This window comes from Martes martes, assembly GCF_963455335.1.
Source record: "Martes martes genome assembly, chromosome: 8".
Classification (NCBI taxonomy): Eukaryota; Metazoa; Chordata; class Mammalia; order Carnivora; family Mustelidae; genus Martes; species Martes martes.
In genome coordinates, this window is record NC_137895.1 from 114,154,500 (window position 1) to 114,175,432 (window position 20,933).

Genomic DNA, 20,933 nt, shown 5'->3' on the forward strand with positions numbered 1-20,933 from the left:
TATCCTTATACCCAAGCACTCAAGATTGTAAGAAAGGAAGGTGTTTCTTGTCTTGAGCAGCAACAGCTGCTATCACAAAATACTATAGACTGGGTAGCTTAAACAACAAATATTTATTTAGCACAGTTCTGGAGTTTGGGAAGTCTAAGATAAAGTTTCCTGTTTCTGGCTTGAGGACGACCATCTTTTTGCTGTTTCCTCACATAGCAGAGAGAGAGCTTTCTAGTCTCTTTCTCATTTTGTAAGAACACTTAATTTGGGGCTCCACCCTCATGAACTAATATAACCTTAATTACCTCCCAAAAGTCCCACCTTCAAATACTATCACACTGCGGATTAGGGCTTCAACCTGTGCATTTTGTGGGGTGGGAAGCACAAAAATGCAGACCATAGCATTTCTTTTATGTCTTTTTGTAGAATGAAAAAAGCTTAGCAGGGGGGCACCTGGGTGGCTCAGTGGGTTAAAGCCTCTGCCTTCAGCTCTGGTCATGATCCCAGGGTCCTGGGATGAGCCCCGCATCTGGCTCTCTCCTCAGCGGGAAGCCTGCTTCCTCCTCCTCTCTCTCTCTCTGCCTGCCTCTCTGCCTACTTGTGATCTCTGTCTGTCAAATAAATAAAATCTTTAAAAAAATAAATTAAAAAAATAAATAAATAAATAAAAAAGCTTAACAGACTTCACTACCTGAATCTACGTCATATAACCCATTTCTAAACCAGTCCATGGCAAGGGATATAGAAGTCCTGTGATTGGCTTAGATTAGTCAAGATTCATGGCCCTCCAACCCTCCCAGAGAAGAACTCAATCAGATTTCTGTTTTCCAGGAAGGAGAGTGGACTGGGAAGGCAGCCACTGGTGCCTGCCTTACCTCCCAAGGCCAGTTCCTCTGCCTGGGCTGTGAATCATTTTCTTCCTTTTGAAGGACTTTTTTCTGTTAATTATTTTTTATTTAATCACCTCTTCCTGTTCTCTTAAGGCTGTATTGAAAGAAGAGTCTACATGTGCTCTCTCTTCTTATAGTGTATCCCTTAATTCTTCTGTAATCAGGATTCTGCTCCTTCTACTAATAACCTTTCCCTTCTGTCATCATCAGTGCCTACCCGATTGCTTGATTCTTTGCCAGTATTACTAGTAATGTTTGGCAAGGATAGTGGTTCTGCAGGTTTAGCAAACACCAGAATCATCTGGAAGGTGATTAAAAATACAGATTGCTGGGCTCCATCTGTAGAGTTTCTAATTCAGTAAACCTGAGCTGGGGCTTGTAGATTTGAGCTTATTTTTTGGGTACTATTGATTTTACTGATGACTACCTTCTTCCTGAGTTTCAAAACTCCAAAATTACCTCTCAAACCTGCCCTTCTTGTTCTTCCTATATTCTGTTTTATTGATAAATACCAGTGTCTTTTTTCTCAAGTAAGGAATTAGAACTCACCCTGTTTTTTTTTTAATTCTTTCTTATCCCCATATACAGTCATGTTTCATACTCTAAATACCCCACAAGTGCATAATTTTGACACCATCTCTATTGCCTCTGCTTGAGTTTGAACACTTATTTCTTTTCACTTACACTACTAGAATGGTCTCTGATGTGCTCGTCCTATATTCCATCTCAGATTTTCTCTTATTTATACCTCCTACTGTTGCAGACTGATTTTTTTTTTCTTAATGTAAATCTGATCACGTTATTCCAGAGCTCAGAATTCTTTGGGCTCCTGCACCTTCCAGATAAAATCCAGTCTCCTCCCTTGCAAGCAAAGGGCTTCAGGGTAGAGTCTCTACCCACTTGTCTAGTGTTCTTTTCTCCCCTCTTCTCCTTTACTGTATTTCAGTACTGAACTTGTCTCAATTCTGAGTTCTTTGGGGTTTTGAGCCTTTACTTGTTTTTTGAGCCTTTACTTGTTTTGAGTCTTTACTTGTTTGAGCTTTTACTTGTTTGAAACACTTCTCTTTCCCCCTTGATTGCTTTGGTAAGTCCTGCTTATCTTCTAAGACTTAGCTTAGGGATGCCTCTGCTATTGCCTCACTTCCCTGATACTTTTTCCTTTCTATTCCTGGGAACTAGGTGTTCCTTTTCTCTGCAACCATATAGGTATATAAGTGCTACTCATTTGGCCCTTAACCATTGTTCAGTTCTGCTGGTTTATTGAGTGCTTGCTCTCTCTAGACTATAATTCCTTTAAGGACAAAGATTATACTTTTCATCTGTTTCCTAATGCAGCACCTAACATGATAAGAAACGTTTGACTGAAAGTTAAGGACCGTTTTTAGTGATAAAAACTGGTTGTAAAAATCAAATCTGAAGAATTTAGGACTGGGGAACAAATAGGGGGACAGAAACACCTTACACTTCCATTGTATTTGTTCAAGATTCTGGTAAAATTCACAGTTCTTACAGTTTTTGACTGAGTAGGGATAGGGATTGTTGATAGATTATGGAAAAACACTTGAGTGCTGTTCCCATTAGGTTGACTTTTTCGTTTCCTTGAGAGAATGGATGAAATCTAGAAATAGGACTGCTGTTAAGAGTTCTTCAGCCCATTAAGAACTCTATCCAGGAAGATGAGCACAACTGATTCCAAAATTTTCTGATATATATATTTACATATATACACACACACACATTATATACATATATATGTATGTATATTATATATATGTGTATATATATATACACACACATATATATATATACACTCCCTATTTCATTGCTTTTTGAGAAATCTTTTTATTTTATTTTATTTTTTTTTTAGTGTTCCAAGATTCATTGTTTATGTACCACACCCAGTGCTCCATACAATACGTGAGCCTGGTGGTGAATATTAAGGAAGACTTTTTGATAAATTTATGCAAACTTAAAAAGGGTTATATTTACTTATTTATTTATATTATTATAAAGCTGCCATCTCTGTGATATATACATTTTATTTTTAATATTTTAAAGGTTAGCTTATTTATCCATTTTTTTGAAAATACATATCTGCCAAAAATTTCATAGTGGTTGTATGCTCTAAGCCTGCATTGTCTATGTGGTAGCCATTGGCCACATGTGGCTATTTAAATTTGAATTAAAACTTGTTAGAATAAAATTTATAATTCAGTTCCCAAATCATGCTAGCCACATTTCAGGTGCTCAATAATTGTATTGGACAAGACAGATATAGGATTAAAACAGTGGCTTTGTATGCCATATTCAACCAGATGAGCTTAACAGATATATATACAGAACATTCCATCCCCAAATACCGGGATACATATTCAAATGCACTGGAACACTCTCTAGGATAGAGCATATGTTAGGCCACAAAATTAGCCTCAAATTTAAGAAGACTGAATTAACATCGAGCACTTTTTTTTTCCAACCACAGAAGTATGAAACTAGAAATTACATGAAGAAAACTGGGAAAAAACCACAAATACATGGAAGCTGAATAGCATGTTACTAAACAGTTAGTGGGTTAATGAAATCAAAGATGAATTTAAAAAATGTATGTAGACAAATGAAAATGGAAACGCAACAGTACAAAATCTTTGGGACCTACCAAAAGCAGTTCTAAGAGGAAAGTTTGAGGTAATAAAGCCCTAGATAAATAAGCAAGGAAAATCTCAAATAAGCAATCTAACCTTACACTTAAGGGGACTGAAAAAAACCAAAGCCCAAAATTATTAGAAGGAAGGAAATAAAGATCAGAACATAAATAAATGAAATAGAGCTTAAAAAAGAAATGGACCCATGAAATCAAGAGCTGGCTCTTTGAAAAGATGAGTAAAATTGATAAACCTTTAGCCAGATTCAACAACAACAAAAAAAAGAGAGGACTCAAATAAAATTAGAAATGAAGGAGGAGAAATAACTGACACCATATAAAGGTCATGACATAACACCATATCAAGGTCGTGACATCATGAAATAATAAAATATATATAATATATATGTTATAATATATAATATACCATGTATTTTATATAAAGGATTGTAAGGACTACTATGAAAAATTATATGCCAACAAGTTGGATAACATAGAAGAAATGGGAATTCCTAGAAACATATAATCTTCCAAAACTGAATCAGAAGAAATAGAAAATTTGAACCGATTGATTACTAGTAATGAATTGGTAATAAAAAATGTACCAACAAACAAAAGTTCAGGACCAGGTGGATTCTCAGGTGAGTCCTACCAAACATTTAAAGAAAAGTTAATACTGATTCTTCCTAAACTATTTCAAGAAATAGAAGAAGAAGGAAAACTACCAAATTAATTTTATGAGGCCAGCCACTACCCTAATGCCAAAACTGGACAAAGACACTACAAAAAAAGAAAACTATAGGCCTGTAATCTCTGATAACCATAGATGCAAAAATCCTCAACAAAATATTAACAAACTGAGTTCAGTAATATATTAAAAGGATCATTCACGATAATGATATAGGATTTATTCCTGGGATGCAGGGAGGGTTCAGTATCTGCAAATCATACAACATGATTCATCACATTAACAAGACAAAGGGTAAAAACCACATGATCATCTCAGTAGAGCATTTGACAACATTCAACATCCCTTCATGGTAAAAACTCCACAAAGAGAGGTTTAGAGGGAACATACCTCAATGTAATTAAGACTATATATGACAAACCCACAGCTAACATTATCTCAGTTGCAAAAACTGAAAGGGTTTCCTGTAAGATCAGGAGTAAGACAAGGATGTCTGCATTCACCACTTCATTCAACATATACTGGTTTCCTAGCCGCAGCAATCAGACAGGAAAAAGAAATAAAAGCCATCCAAATTGGTAAGGAGGAAATAAAATGTACCAGTTGCAGATGACATGATACTATATATAGAAAGCCCTAAAAAACTATTAGAACTGATAAAAGAATTCAGTAAAGTTGCACAATACAAATTAACATACAAAAATCTGTTGCATTTCTATACACTAATAACAAACTAGCACAAAAAAAATATTAAGGGAAAAAATCCAATTTAAAATTGCAGCAAAAATAATAAGATAATTAGGAATACATTTAACCAAAGGGATAAAAGACCTATATTCTGAAAACTGAAAACACTGATAAAAGAAATTGAAGATGACTCAAACAAATGGAAAGGTATACCATACTCTTGGATTGGAAGAATTGATATTGTTAAAATGTCCATATTACCCAAAACAATCTACAGATTTGATGCAGTTCCTATCAAAATACCAGCAATATTTTTCGCAGAATAAGAACAAACAGTTATAAAATTTCCACCTCTTCTAATTACAAATTTTTTTTTTCATTATGTACTGCTGATATTTTTAGTGATTTTTTTTTTTTTTTGAGATTCCTTAAGTACTAAGTAATACACTAGTAGTATATAATGGTGATTAAAACAGACTTACTCTCTGTCCTCAGGGAAATTAGAGTGTAATGGAGGAGGCAAGACAGTGAACATATCAATAAACTATATAATTACCAAAAAAAAAAATCTAAAATTTGTGTAGAACTGCTAAAGACCTCAAATAGCCAAAAAAATCTCGAGAAAACTTTTTTGTTTTTTGGTTTTTTTTTCTGTTTTTTTTTTGTTTGTTTGTTTGTTTGTTTTTTTAACCAAGCTTATGATGAAGCTTTGTGTTTGGAAGTTAGAAGATGGTGGTTGTACATTATTTCATTTAGAAAATATAAAAACTCATTTTGTTTTGAAGCTAAGTGTTAAACTGGAATAACTCTGATACCCCAGAGAATTGTTCCCTTGACATTCCTTTGTTGTTTAATTCTTTAGAACCTTATTAATTGTTTTTTTTTTTCATCCTGAGAGATTAAACAGTAGACTTGTTAAGAAAACAAAAATGAAACTGAAACCAAAAAGTTTTTTTAAAAAATCTTGAGCAGGAAGAACAAAGCTAGAAACATCAAAATCCCAGATTTCAGGGTGCCTGCGTGGCTCAGTCAGTTAAGCATCTGCCTTCAGCTCAGGTCATCTCAGGGTCCTGGGATCTTGCCCCATGTAATGCTTCCTGCCCGGTAGGGAATCTGTTTCTTCCTCTTCCTCTGCCCTGCCCCCCTGCTCATGTTCTCTCTGTCTCTCAAATAAATAAATAAATAAAATCTTTAAAAAAAAGGAAAATACTAAGGAAAAGAAAATACATTTACAGTACTGTATTTATTTTTAAAAATCCACATTAAATGGACTTGTGCAGCTCAAACCATGTTGTTCAAGGGCTAAGTGTCACTGGATTTTTAAAAAATATAATCTGATGATCTCTCCTTTTTGATTGGGTTAATATGTTTACATTTAATATTATTGATATGATTGGATTTACATCTGCTCTTTTGCTTTTTGTTTTCTGTAGGCCTCATGCTTTTTTGAAAAATTCTCTTGAATTCTTTTAAATTTAAGTGACTTCTTTTGAATTAAGTGAGTATCTTCCACTGTGATATTTTGAGTCCCTTAATCATTTTTAAATTATACAACTTGAGTTTTCTTAGTGTTTGCTCTAGGTTTTTAAAATATACATTTTAACTTAGAAGAATCTACTTCTCATTTTTACTTAAATTCAGCAAAATAAACTTTTCTCCTGTATAGCTCCATTTTTCTCTTTCCCCACTTTTTGCTACCATTATTGTATGTATTATGTCTATGTGTTGTAAAACCCCAACCATATATTGTTATAATTTTTATTTTATTTAATTTCATGTCTTTTATTATTTATTTATTTATTTATTTATTTATTTTCTTATTTGAGAGAGAGAGAGCACACAAGTGAGGAGAGGTGCACAGGGGGAGGAAAAGGGACAGGCAGACTCCCAGCTGAGAATGGAGCCTGCCAAACTGGGCTCAATCCCAGGATCCTGAGATCATGATCTGAGCAGAAGTCAGACACTTAACTGACTGAGCCACCCAAGTGCCCCTTATCTTATGTCTTTCAAAGAAGCTGAGGGAAGAAAGGAGAACAAATACATATTTGTAGAGTTGATTATATTAGCCTTTCTATTTTGCATTCTCTTCTTACATTTCTGTGGATTTGAGTTTCCATTTGGTGTTATTTCCTTACCCCAATACAGCTTTCCTCTCATCTGCTTTGTCTATGTTGTTATTGCAAATATATAAAATTTATGTTATTAGGCCATCAGTATATTTGTATGTGTATTGTTTTATTGAATTACTTTCTAAATCAATTAAGAAAAGGGAATTAACTGAATTTTCTATTTCATGTATCTCCTTACACCAGTAGAAAGCTGACATCATTTAAGTTTGAATTTCTTCTGTTAATAGAACCAGGAAAGTAACAGCTGTCCCTTAACTTTGATTGTATAAACAAGATAAATTTTAATTAGAATTGAGAGATAAATTTAAAGAATAGTCATTTGATCTAAATGAAAAGTCATGCTTTATAGAATAATACATAAAACCTCTCCATCTGTTTTTCTTAAATTGGTCTTTGAGCTAGTCATAAGCAGGGGCAGCAGCATTAAATACTTCCTCCACCTCCACCCAGGACTGAAGGAGTTAATCATCTCTAGCTATTCCTGTCTGAGTGCGCTCCCCCCCCCCCCCCAAAGCCTGTGGCTTTGAGTATTGTCTTTGGGTTACTGCTCAGGGTCTTCCAGATTTAACCACATGTTAGATAGGCAGCTGGGTTCCCTGCACTGCATCTCATACTGCTTGACAAGATAATGGCAGAACCTAAAAGTGAAAATTCAGGCTTATTAATACTGCTACCATTAACAACAACAAAAAAAGGGCACCAGAATAAGAAAAATATAAGAGAAATAATAAATTTAGTGGGACACTGTGACAACAGGCGTAAGCTGGGACTGTCTCAGGCAAACTGACACATGTGGACACTTAACTGGAGATGTATTTTTTCAAAAGCCTCCCAACTCCAAACTCTGGATTACTATTGTTCCATCAAAAGGCTATGCCCTCAGGGCACCTGGGTGGCTCAGGGGGTTAAGCCTCTGCCTTCAGCTCAGGTCATGATCTCAGGGTCCTGGGATCTAGCCCCTCATTGAGCTCTCTGCTCAGCAGGGAGCCTGCTTCCCCCTCTCTCTCTGCCTGCCTCTCTGCCTACTTGTGATCTCTCTCTGTCAAATAAATAAATAAAATATTAGAAAAAAAAAAGGCTATGCTCTCAATATGATTCACTTGTTTGTGACTATTCAGTAATTTCTACCGCAATTATGTACGTGGAAAAGAATGTGAAGAATTCTTCCTAGTCGGTTTCATTCATTTGGCATTTCTTTCTTTTTTTTGTAGAACATTTTCGGTTCATCTCAAAACTTTTATTAAATTTTGCATGCCTTCACTTTTAAACTAAAGACATGTAACATATTTCCCAAATTATTCTCCCTTAAATTAGTTCCTTTGTTATCTTAAAAAAGAATACAGTAATTAAAAATGAAATTTGGGAATGAAAGGAAGGCAGTTTCTTTATATTTATTAAAAATGGGTTATTTGACTATGAGTATAATAATACTTTACATTCTATTACAGAATTAATTAAAAGGATTTACTGTATGTCTGTGGCTCTTTACCGGAACCTTGGGAGACTGGTAAGTGACAAGTATTTTTTGCAGAGATATGTCTGAAACATTAAATAATTTGATCTCATAGGTTCCTGACAAAGTGACTTACCTCTTTTTCTCTTCAGTAAAACATTAGTAGAAATTCATATTTATATAAGTCTTCATGGAACATTTCTCTAGGATCCGATAAGTCATATTTCCATCTTAGGGGAGGGTTATTTTCTGTCATATTTATAAGGAAGACATTTAATAAGACACACAAGTTTGGCACATTCCCGAACTTAAAGCACTATAAACAAATAAATTAAATAAATAAAATCAGTAAATGCTATGTGGTATCTGGATTATATCTTGCAACTGCAAAAAGCCATTAGCGGAAAAGCAGGTGAAATACAGATAAAATGTGCAGCTTAATTAATAGCAGCAAAACAAGATTAATTCCTTAGTCTTGCCAAAACCATGATTATGTAAGATGTTAAAATTGAGTGAGGGTTATACAGGAGCTCCATGGTATCCTTGCAACTTTCCTGTAAATCTAAAATTATTCCCAAATAAAAATTCACTTAAAGCAGAAATAAATCAAGGTTGATTTATTTGAAAATTATAGTTTAGAAGTAGCTTTTCTCTGTAATTGTTTGAAAAATCAGAGTTGTTACCTTTTTAAAAAAATCTAGATTCTATTAATAAAGATGCAAGGCATATGTGACTGTGGGTTTCATTTTTTAGTTCGTAGGAGGCATGGGATTTCAGTTTTTGGATATTGGCATGGTGTTTGTGGCCATCTTGTTACACCTGAGTACAGACTTGCTCTTTGATTCTTTCAAGGTGCTTCTATGCTTTTTGGTAGTTTAGTACAGAACTTTGTATTAACATAAGCACTTTCCCTATGCCCTGCTTTTTTCTTTTTCTTCTTTTTACTTTGATGTACTATTGGAGGCCAAAGGCCAGTGATGGGCCTCCATTTTGGAGTTGAGACCCTCTCAGTGTATGTTCAGTTACACCTCTGTGAGCTTCTAGGTCAAGTACAAGACACAGTTGACCTATTGTTAAGGAGTATGAATAAAGGTGAATATAACTCTTAAATAGCCATTTCTGTAATTGACCTAAAATAATTGATTGCTGTCAGATAATAGAAATTCTCAGTTTCAAAAATGAACTCTAACTGTATAACTCTTTTAAATTTCTATAAATATTAAAAGACTACAAGAATGGAACTCTGTAGTTTGCTGAAACTATTACATAAGTTTTCATTAATAAAAGTAAAATAGCCATGCTGGTCTTATAAATGGTTTCCTGCTTCTGTTGCCAACTTTAATGATTTTAGTTAAACTTAAATTTCCTAAAGGGAAATAGAAATATATTATACTTAAAGGATATAGACATTTAAAATAACAACAAGCCTGAGTGACTATTGTAGAATAATTATTAGGCTCCGAGATTTCTGTTTTGCTTGGTGGTATTTATTCATCAATCTAATGTTAGTAGAATTGACCTCTTTACTTCTTAATTGTGTAACATAATTTCACCAGATCTTGGTAGGGAAGTTCAGAAAAATGGAAGAGCGCTTTTTCAGGAGAAGTTTAAATTCCTTCGATCATGTAATAGTTCATATATAAACAAACAGAAAATCTCTTTTATTAATCTTTTGTACTAGAAAGCCTAAACGTGTTGTTTTTAGAGACATACTTTATCATTCACCTGTCATTTTGTGGTCATCTAATGTATAAATGAGAATACCTAATAGGTATTGAGCACTTTCTATGTACCAGGTACTTACAGTGATCTCATTTAATCTTCACAAATACAAAAATAGTTTGGAATCCCCTTTATAGATATGGCGGGGGAAGTAACACATGTCTCCAGGCTAACCCTGAGGCTTTGGTGCAGAAAGAGCAGGTCCCCGTGGTGTGCAGTACCTGCTGTTTGGTACCAGTGTCCAGGAAATCCTTAATCCATGGATACTTGGTAAACTTGAGAGAACTTTAACTCTTCTGGGGAAAAGGGTATCTGATCACACTGGGTGACCTAGAGCAGATTGCCCTGGGGTGACTAGCCTGGAGTACAATCTCTTGTTCCCTGTTCCAGCCTTGATTCGGCTCATTCTGTGATTCCCTAACATGTCATTTGTTCTCTGTCACCTGATTAACTGCTGAACACTCACTCATTGTGTGCTTCATTGATCATAAGCCAAGAACTTTTGGCAGCTCTGGGGAACATGATCTCAGCGTGCCTCTTGGTCAGTGTTGGGCAACTAGGAGTTGTTAGTTGGGGTGAAAATTTGGATCCAGAAGCCAGGGCACACGCCAGAGGCCAGAGATGTGGTAATTGAGCAGCTGACACGTGAAATGCAGCTATCCAGACTCAGTCAATAGGGCAGGAGTCAGAAATAGAGTAGGCACGTGACTTTGAAAGATTATGATGGGTGACTTTGAACTTTGTGCATATAAAATACAGTTAACATTTGAACAATATGGGCTTCAGGGGTCCTGATCCATCCCACAGTCAAATCCACATATAACTTTTGACTTCCCTAAAACTTAACTACAAATAGCCTATTATTGACAGGAAGATTTGCTAATAATGTAAACAGTTGATTAACACGTATTTTGTACATTATTATGTACTATATTCTTATAATAAAATAAGTTGGAGAAAAGAAAATGTTATTAAGACAATTATAAGAAAAATACATTTAGAGTATAGTACTGTATCCAAAAAATCCATGCAGTTCTTTTTTTTTTTTTTTTAAGATTTTATTTATGCATTTGACAGAGCACAAGCAGGGGAGGTGACGGCAGAGGGAGAGGCAGCCTCCCCTCAGAAAAGGAGGCTAATGTGGGATTCCATCCCAGAACCCTGGGATCATGACCTGAACCCAAGGCAGATACTTAACCGACTGAGCCACCCAAGCATCCCAAAATCCATGCGGTTCAAATCCGTGTTTTTCAAGGGTTAACTGTAATTCTGTTTTACTGAGAGGATAAGAGTTAACAGCTTATTCATCAAAGTGCTCATTACACCATGCAGAAATCTCTCTGTAACTTCTCCCCATTGGTTCTAGCTATATCTTTCTGCATAAAATACACCTAAAATTACAAAGTCTCCTATGCTATATTGTCTTCTTCATGGTCTCCAAAAGCTGACGTTCTTCAGGGCTTAGTCCTTGGCTACCTTCTACATTTATTCCCTATGTGGTCTCATGTGACCCCTTGCTTTAAATGCCTCCTGTTCTCCCAGATTTATTCTTAATCTGTATCTCTCCTATGAGCTCCAGGCTCATATCTATGGCTGCCTATTCAACATTTATTTGAAAGTCTAATAAACATTTCAAACTTATCATGGCTGAAATAGAACTCTTGGACTCTCCTCCCCAAATGTGTTCCTGCCCTCCTTATTCTTCAACTCAGTAAATGGTCCACACAGTTGCTGAAGCCAAAAATTAGAGGCCATCTTGAGTTTTCTCTTTCCTTCTGAACCCATTTCCAGCCCATCAATAAGGCTTATATATCCTTTCAGCATATATCCTTAAATACCCCTGTATTGCCACTACCCACTACTTCCTAATATAATACAACCTATCATCATTACAAGTTACCTGGATGATAGCAACAGACTTATAACTGACCTTCCTTATCTCTTCCTTGTACCTCTCCAGTCAGTTCTCCATACAGGAGCAAAAGTGGTTTTTTAAAAATGTTTAACAGTTCCTGTCATTTTCCTGTTCAGAACCCTTGAGTGACTACCCATCACACTCAGGATAAAACCCCAAGTCTTACCATGTTCTACCAGGCCCTGCGTGTTCTGCCTGCTGACTTTATCTCCTACCGTTCTCTGTCTTGCTCACTCTGCTCTAACCACAGTTGCCCTTTTGCAATTCCTTAAATTCTCCAAGGCCACTGGAATCAGCTAAATCCCTCTTACTTACTACCCTGCACCCTCATTCCAACCAGCTCAGACTCCAGTCTGATAGCAGCGGAGGTGGATTTAGAGAGAACAAACGTACATACCCAAGTCTCTCTAGCGCATGTAGTAAGTGAGGTTACACTAGAAATTTTGCAACTTTATTATTCCAAGTTTCTGTAATTTGCATTGCTTTCAAGTGGAAGAGGACTTGGAGATTCAGAGCAACAGAAAGACATAGCTAGAATCAATGGGAGAAGTCACAGAATTTCTACTTAGTGTAATGAGCACTATAATGAATAAGCTGGCAACAGTTACATTTACTTGCAAATAAACTGGGCTCCTTCACTGGACAGTGAGTTCTCCAGCACTGGCAGCGTATGTATCTTTGAGGCTGATCAGGTTGGTACTCCACAAGTTGTGGAGGAAAAATGTGCTGGAGTGAAGGAAGGGTCAGAGAATTGATTTTTAGATCTTTCTAACTCAGATTATATAAGTTTTTAGAATCTTTTTTTTTTTTTTTTTCAGGGCACTCTTTCTAAGTCTTCCTTAGATTTATTCTCCTGTATTTGTATTGGAAACTTTCACCAATAAAGGGTAAAAGTTTCCAATATTTGAAGAGAAAGAAGAGCTGCTTTCAGGGTTGATTCCAGTCAGATTGCTCAAGTCCCCATCCAAAGGAAATTACTTTGAGAAAATTTTCTTTCTTCCATTTTTTATTTAGATTTTATTTTGATTAATTTTTGGTCTAAAATAAGCAATACATACATACACAAATTCCCTGATAGGTTTTAGTTGTTAAACAAAAAGTTCACTGAATTGCAGAAGTAGAGAGAATAATACATGGTAATGGCTTTTTTTGCGGGAGGGTGGGTGGCAATAGCCTTTTGATTAGAGTTTACTAGAAATGGAAAATTCACCTCATAGTTTCCCTTACATTAGAAGCTCTTTGAGAATTAGTGATCATGTTTGAATGTTTCCTTGAGGGTCATGTAGCCATTCCCTTATCTTCTCTTAGAAAGGCAGAAGTAGGATTTTGTAGTAGAGAACTTTGTTCTAAGTGCTTTTAGTTACGCCTGGATAATGCTATTCATGCAAATCCCAGTTGCTTATAACCCCTGAACTGTGGAATTTGGAATCAACGATATAAGAAAGAATAATTTTCAGGGTCTCTGGATACTAAAGTACTTTATATTTGATTGCTTCTGGTAGCTAGGATCCAAATAATAGGATGGCACATCTAGAAGTTGCCTCCAGCCTGGCAGCTTTGTGTAGCACCAGGGCCTGCCCCAACCAGCATGGTGCTTGGCAGATCAATATGAAATCAGCAGTGTGATCACTATGAAATCAATATGAAATCAGCAATATATGAATATACTGTTCTAAGGAAGGCCTGAACTCCTTACCCTGATTTCACCTTGAATCTCCTATTTCTCAATCTTTTCTGGGTTTCTGACTTTGCTGCCTCCTTTCCCATTATACCTATCTCTGTCTTTTAGATTTGACTGCTCCTTCTTCATGGTTACTATGTTGACTTTACCCAAGCAAAACTACTCCTCTGATTTAAAACATACAGTTTGGATTATCTCCTGTATTGATATTCCAGTCTTGATTCGAGCCAGGGATTCTCCTAGGAGGAGAGAATAGATAGCAGTACCTCCTCAACTGTAAAGGTAACATGAGCATTACATATGTCATGGTTCTTGACCTATTGCACCTGGCAGTTAAGATTAATTTTTGTATCTGGCCTTAGCAGAAGACTAACAAATCCACATTTCTTTTAAAACTAATAATGAAGTACTAAAGAAAGAAAAGGAAGAAGCAGTTCTTAAATGTAATGCACTTTTTTCTGTCAAACTCATCTACTTAGGAAAGATCCAAGAATCAAGGATAAGAAGAAAGAGGCTTTTAAACTACATATAAATGATGTTTGAAAATTCAGACCTTAAAAATACATCAGGTTCACTTAGAGCCTCTTTATTTACTAATTTTTCCTCTTAATTGCAAACACATGTTTTCTAAATGCTTTATCTGTTTTACTTAACATGTTTTCTAAATGCTTTATCTGTTTTTACTTAACTTAATCCTCATAGGAATCCTGTGAGGCTATTATAACCCCCATTTAGCATATGAGGAAACTGTCTTGGACAGGTTACATCATTGCCCATAGTTACACGGCTAGTTTTGTCAGAGCTGGGATTCAAGTTCATGTATATAGCCACTTTTTATCTTGATCTGTGAATTTTCTTAACTCATAATTCCAGGAAGCCCAGTTAAGTGGTTTCGCAGACCAAGCAGCTTAGGAGTTTCAAATTTGAAAGAAAACATAATGACCTAGGATTCTCAATTTAACGTATTCCTTTTAACAAGATAATTACTCGAGAACACAAATATATGTACAGTGGGGTTCTATTATAATATTATCATAGAAAAATAGTTATTATGGCAAAATAATTGAAAATAATACAGAACTTCAATAATAGAAGAAATAGATAAACTAGGGCACTGCTTTTGAAACTTTAATGTATATATGAATCACATGGAGACCTTATTAAAATGAAATTTTGATTAAGTCTGGGGAGGGCAAGATTTTACATTTCTAACAAGTTCCCAGATAATGCTGATACTGATTTATGGACCCCACTCTGTGTAGCAAGGAATTTCAGTACCTTCCTATTATGTTTGTTAAGAACAGGTCTGGGACTAAGGAGAGGTAGGTACCTCACTCATCGCTCCTTAGTTCCATCCCTGGATAAGAATCATGTTTTTAAAGACTATTCAGTGACTCGTAGTTATTCTTACAACATAATGAGAAGAAAATTCAAAAATGAAATTTTCACTATTACTCAATTTGACTTAAAAAAGATATAAACTAGGTTTATGACAGCCTAGCCTTGGAGGAAACATTTGCTTCCTGCCACCCACATGTCTGTCTTCAGTCTCCCCCCAAAATCTCATTTTTTTCCTCAATAAACATGTAAACTATTTAATGGTATAGTGGGGGGTTCAGTCAGGGCATCTTCCAAAACAAATAGTAAAGGGCATACATTTTTAAGAAAAAAGGTAGAGAAATAAATACGTTTTTATGCAGAATTATGGTTTAGAGTAGAGAATCCTACTTTTTAATATTTATTGATTTGCTACTTTTAAAGCTTAAGTTTACTGAGAAGCAAAAATCTGTGCTTTTTCTGTATTCTAAACTCTGTGTGTGTGTGTGTGTGTGTGTGTGTGTGTGTGAGAGTGTGTGTGTTTATGTAAATAAACACCCTTTACACTGCTGCCTCCTTTTTTAGTAAGGTAGGCCAAGCAGGTTTTTAAAGGGAGATTGGTTTTCCTTTCAACCTTTAAAATTCAGTAACCTGAATCTAGAAGTGAAGTGTCTTTCACTATGGAGCAGGGAAGGAAGTAAAAAGGAGGCAAGATAGGAAAGTCTGATACATTTAAAATCTCATTCTCCTGGAGAGGAGGGTGTTCGGCACAGAAAGAATTCCCGAAATCCGCATGGGGTGTTCTTGAGGATTTGGCTGAACACCACACTGTGCATTCAATTTGAAACCCCCAGAAGTTGGCAAGGATAACTTGTAAAGAATGAAAACTTACCAGTTCTTTCTAAGAATGAGCCCTAGAATAAAGGTTCCTCTACACAAGTTCTAAAACAGCTTAAAACCAAGCCTCAAAAGAATCTTGTTAATCTGCAGGTAACTTTCCTGTCTGGCAGTTTAACACTCTATAAATTAATACAAAAAAATCTAGCACTCAGCAACATAAAATTCAAGTAAATTGTATCTAGTTAAGCCTTACTTGATAAACAAAGAAGCAAGAGAAAAATCTCAGAACAAGGAGACAATAAAAATAGACCCTAAAATCGCAGAGATGGTACAATTAGCAGACAAGTACAGTGAAGCAGCTATTGTAAATATGGCCCATGTAAATAAACATAATGAGAATTGGAATATCTAGAGATTTCAAAATGCAGTAACTAGGTGGAATTAAGTGCAGTTAGATCCTTTGGGAGAAAAGGTCTGTGAAAACGGTGAGAATTTATCCACGTGATAGAAAAAAGACTGAAAAAGATGAAAGCAGCTTGGTGCCCTATAAGATAAATACCATGAGTCTAACATAAGTGTAAGTGGAGTCTCAGAATTTTGGGGGGAGGGCGAGAAAGAGAAAAAATTTAAATAAATAATGGCTGAAATTTCCCCCAATTTGAAGTAAGCTCTAAACCCATAGATCCAAAAAAATTAAACAGACCCCAGGCAAGATACATACATCCCAAGGCACAGCATAAGAAAATTGCTGAAAATCAGTGATAATGAAAAAATTTTAAAAGCTGTCAGAGGGGGAAAAAATACATTGCATACAAAGGAATACAGTTAAGAATTTAGACAGCGGACTTCTAGGAAACTATTCAAACCAGAATGCAGTTTAATAGCATTTTTTAAGTGCTAAAAGATTGTCAACCTAGTATTCCATAGCTAACAAAAATATTTTAGGACATTTAGGAGGAAAAAACATAAGAGAGGAAGAGCTTTTTTAGACAAAAATTGAGACAACTTATGACCAGCAGACTTACATTATAAGAAATATTAAAGGAATTTCTTTAAGCAAAAGGGAAATGGTAGCAGATGGAAATTTGGACTATACAAAGGAATAAAGAATCCTTGAAATGTCTCATATGTCAAAAAACATAAGAATTTTTTTTTCTTTGTATTTTTTTTTTAAAAAGGTAACCCTTTGAAGCAAAAAATAATAACAGTGTCTGTCTAGTGGAGTTATAACATGTAAAAGTAAAATGTGTGACAACAATAGCTCAAAGAATTGGACGGGGAAAGGAATCATATTATTGTAAGAGTCTTAGACATGAAGGTGTAATGTGTTTTGAAGGTAGGTTATAATAAGTTAGAGAGCATCCCCTTAAAAGGTTGGAAAAACAGAATTAACTTATAAGAAACCATTGGTAAATATGAAATGAACTCCTAAAAAAAAAAATCCAAAAGAAGATTAAAAAAAAAAAAAAGGGAAAAAAGAACAAAGAACAGAAGGGACAAATAGAAAACCTGCAACAAGATGGTAGAACTATATACAACCATGTCAGTAATCACATTAAATGTAGATGATGTACTCTAATTAGAAGGCAAAGATTGTCAGATTGAATAAAAAAGTAAGAGTAAACTCTATGTTGTTCTCAAGAAACTCTTGAAATAGTTTAGAAAAAGGTTGGGAAAATATATACATATATACATATGTATATATTTTCATATGTTACATATATGTAACAGAAAACTGGAGTGGCTATATTAATATCAGAGTGGGCTTCAGAACAAATGATGTTAATAAGGTTAAAAAAGGACACTTCGTAATGATAAATGGATCAATATTTCAAGATGAAATAATAACTTTAAATGCAGCCAATATGCTACATTGTCAAAATACATGAAGCAGAAACCAATAGAGCTGAAAGAATACATTGAGAAATCTATTATAATTGGACATTTCAGCATTGATAAAAGTAATTGATTAGACAAGTACAAAGAATATCAGGAAAGATATAGATATGTGTATAACAACACTGTAAACTAATGTAATTTGATTAGTATTTATAAAACATTTCACTCAAGAAGAGCAGAGTTTATATTCCTTTCAAGTGCATGTGGAACATTCATCAACATAAACCACCACATGCTAATATATAAAACAAGTCTCATTAACTTTAAAATAATGGAAGTTATGCATAGTATGTCCTCTGACCCCAACAATTAAGTTAGAAATGAATATCAGAAAGGTATCTGAAAAGTCCTCAATATTTGTAATTACATCAAATGCTTCTAACACATTGGTTAAAAAAAAATAATAAAATAGGGAAATTAAAAGTTGTCTTGAAGTGAGTCAGAATGAAAACACATAAAAATCTGTGAGGTTTAGCTGAAGCAGAGCTCAAATATTTAACTTTAAATACGTGTATTAGAAAAGAAGAAAGGGATAAAATAAGTGATCTAAATATCCACCTTAAGAAGCCAGAAAAAGAAGAGCAAATTAAAACCAAAGTAAGTAGAAGGAAGGAAATAATCAACAAGAACAGAAATCGAAGAGATGATCAAGGAAACCAAATGCAGGCTTTTTGAAAAGATGAATAAACCTCTAGGTAGTCTAATCAAGAAAAATAAAGAAGGAGGAAAACACATGTTAGTAAGTATAATATCAGGATTGAGAGAAGGGATGTCATTACATATTCTACAGAAATTAATAGCATATAGAAGAAATACCATTTAGAAATAAGTTTGACAACACTGATGAAACAGATAAATTCCTTGGAAGACACACATTACTGAAATTTGACTCTGGAAGAAATAAAATTAGAGTAGTACCATATCTTAAAGAAGTTATATCCTTAGTTAAAACCCTTTCCATACAAACAAAGCAAACCAGAAACAAAAACTGAAAGAATTCCAGTCCCATAACTGGATGTTATAATGTTGTAACTGATGATTCCATCAAACATTTAAAGGAGAAATAATTCAGAAAATAGAGAAAGAAGGAACACATCCCAACTCATTTTAGGACATCAGCATTATGTTGATACCAATCAAGATACAGATATTACAAGAAAACTATGAACAAATATCCTCATGAACATACAAGAAAAGTTTTTAAAGATTAGCAAATTAAATCCAGCAGTATATAAAAACATGGGGTTTTCCTGGGTGTGCAAGCTTGGTTTAATTTTAGGATATCCCCTAGCGTAAGTCATCACTTTAACAGGAAAAATGGAAAAAAGCTATACAGTACTGTGAATAGTTGCAGAGAAAACAATGGACTAAATTCAAGAGCCATTCATGAAAGGAATCTCTTGGGAAACTAAAAACAGAAGGGAACTTTCTCAACTTGAGAAAAGACATCTACATATATCTTTTGCTAAAATCTCATTAATATCACAAGTTAGAATGCTTTCCCCCTAAGAAACAAGGCAAGGACGCCTACTCCCCTCCTTATGTCTGTTTAGCACTGTGATGGAGACCCCAGCCAGTGTAATAGGCAATAAAAAGAAAGAAATGGCATACAGATTGCCAAAGTAGAAATAAAACGTCTTCATTTGCATGTAACATGGTCATGTATAGAGAAAATGCTGAGCAATCTCTCAAAAGCCACTAGAATTTGTAATTGAATTTAGCAAGATTATAGGACACAAAGTAGATATACAAAATCAGTTGTATGTGTATATACTAGCAATGAAAAATTGGAAATTGAGATTTTAAATCTGTATGGAAATACAAAGGACCTAGAAAAGTTAAAAAAAAATTGACAAGAACAGTATTGGAAGTTTCAAAACTTCCTCTACTTTTTTTTTTTTTTTTTTTTTTTTTTAAAGATTTTATTTATTTATTTGACAGACAGAGATCACAAGTAGGCAGAGAGGCAGGCCAAGAGAGAGAGAGAGGAGGAAGCAGGCTCCCTGCTGAGCAGAGAGCCCGATGCGGGACTCGATCCCAGGACCCTGGGATCATGACCTGAGCCGAAAGCAGAGGCTTTAACCCACTGAGCCACCCAGGTTCCCAACTTCCTCTACTTTTTAAAAAATGTATTTGTTTGAGAGAGAGAGAATCTCAAGCATATTCCCTGCTGAGTGCAGATCCTGATACAGGGCTCAGTCCCATGACCCATGAGATCATGACCTTAGCCAAAATCAAGAGTTGGATGCTCAACCAATCAAGCCACCCAGGTGCCTCAAGACTTTCTCTTCATTTTAAAGCTTCCTCTTTAAAGCCACAGTGATCAAAGCAGTGTTGGTTTAAAGTAGACATATATATCAATGGGATAGAATAGAGAATCCAGAAACAGACCCACACTATATAGTCAATTGATTTTTTGATAATCATGCCAAGGTAATTAAATGGAGAAAAGATAGTCTTTTCAACATATGGTACTAGAACACCTGGATATCCAAAATTTTTTTAAAAATTAACCTCAACCCTTATTCTTCATATATAAAAATATCTTGAAAAGAATCATGGATCTGAAACTGAAACGGATTGAAACTGAAACTATAAAACTTGAAGAAAAAAATCACAGAAAATATTCGTGAAGTTGGGATAGGCAGAGATATCTTAGGACATAAAAAGCATGAACCATAAAAGAAAAATTGACAAATGGACTCTATCAAAATTTAAAACTTCTGTTCTTTGAAAGATATCATTAAGAAAATGAAAAGGTAGTCTTTAAACAGAGAGAACATATGCACTATATATATATATCTGACAAATGACTTGTGACCAGAATATATAAAGAACTTTTACAGCCCATTAATAATAAGAACAACCCAGTTTAAAAAATATGCACAAGAAAATAATGAATGGCCGGTGTAGCACAGGAAAAGAGATTCAATATCATTAAACCTCAGAAAAAACCCCAAATCAATACAATGAGATACCACTATATATTTGTCAGAATAGCTAAAATTAAAAATTAAAAAAGAGCACCTGTTAGCTGAAATGTAGACCAGTTGGACTTTCATATATTTTGCCATGGGGAA

The 20,933-nt window shown here is 34.8% G+C and overlaps 1 protein-coding gene across 3 annotated transcripts in view; it reads left to right on the top strand.

Moving 5' to 3' along the window:
• The window catches only part of ZNF438 (zinc finger protein 438), a 174,511-nt gene that overhangs the window by 27,763 nt on the left and 125,815 nt on the right, over positions 1 to 20,933 (top strand). For 2 of the 3 annotated variants that reach the window (XM_080811145.1, XM_080811146.1), the window contains exon 2: positions 8,475 to 8,533. The exons of the other annotated variant lie outside the window; for it this stretch is intronic. The gene's annotated coding sequence lies outside the window, so the exon portion shown is untranslated. The remainder of the gene's footprint in view (positions 1 to 8,474; positions 8,534 to 20,933) is intronic. 3 annotated transcript variants of the gene reach the window in all.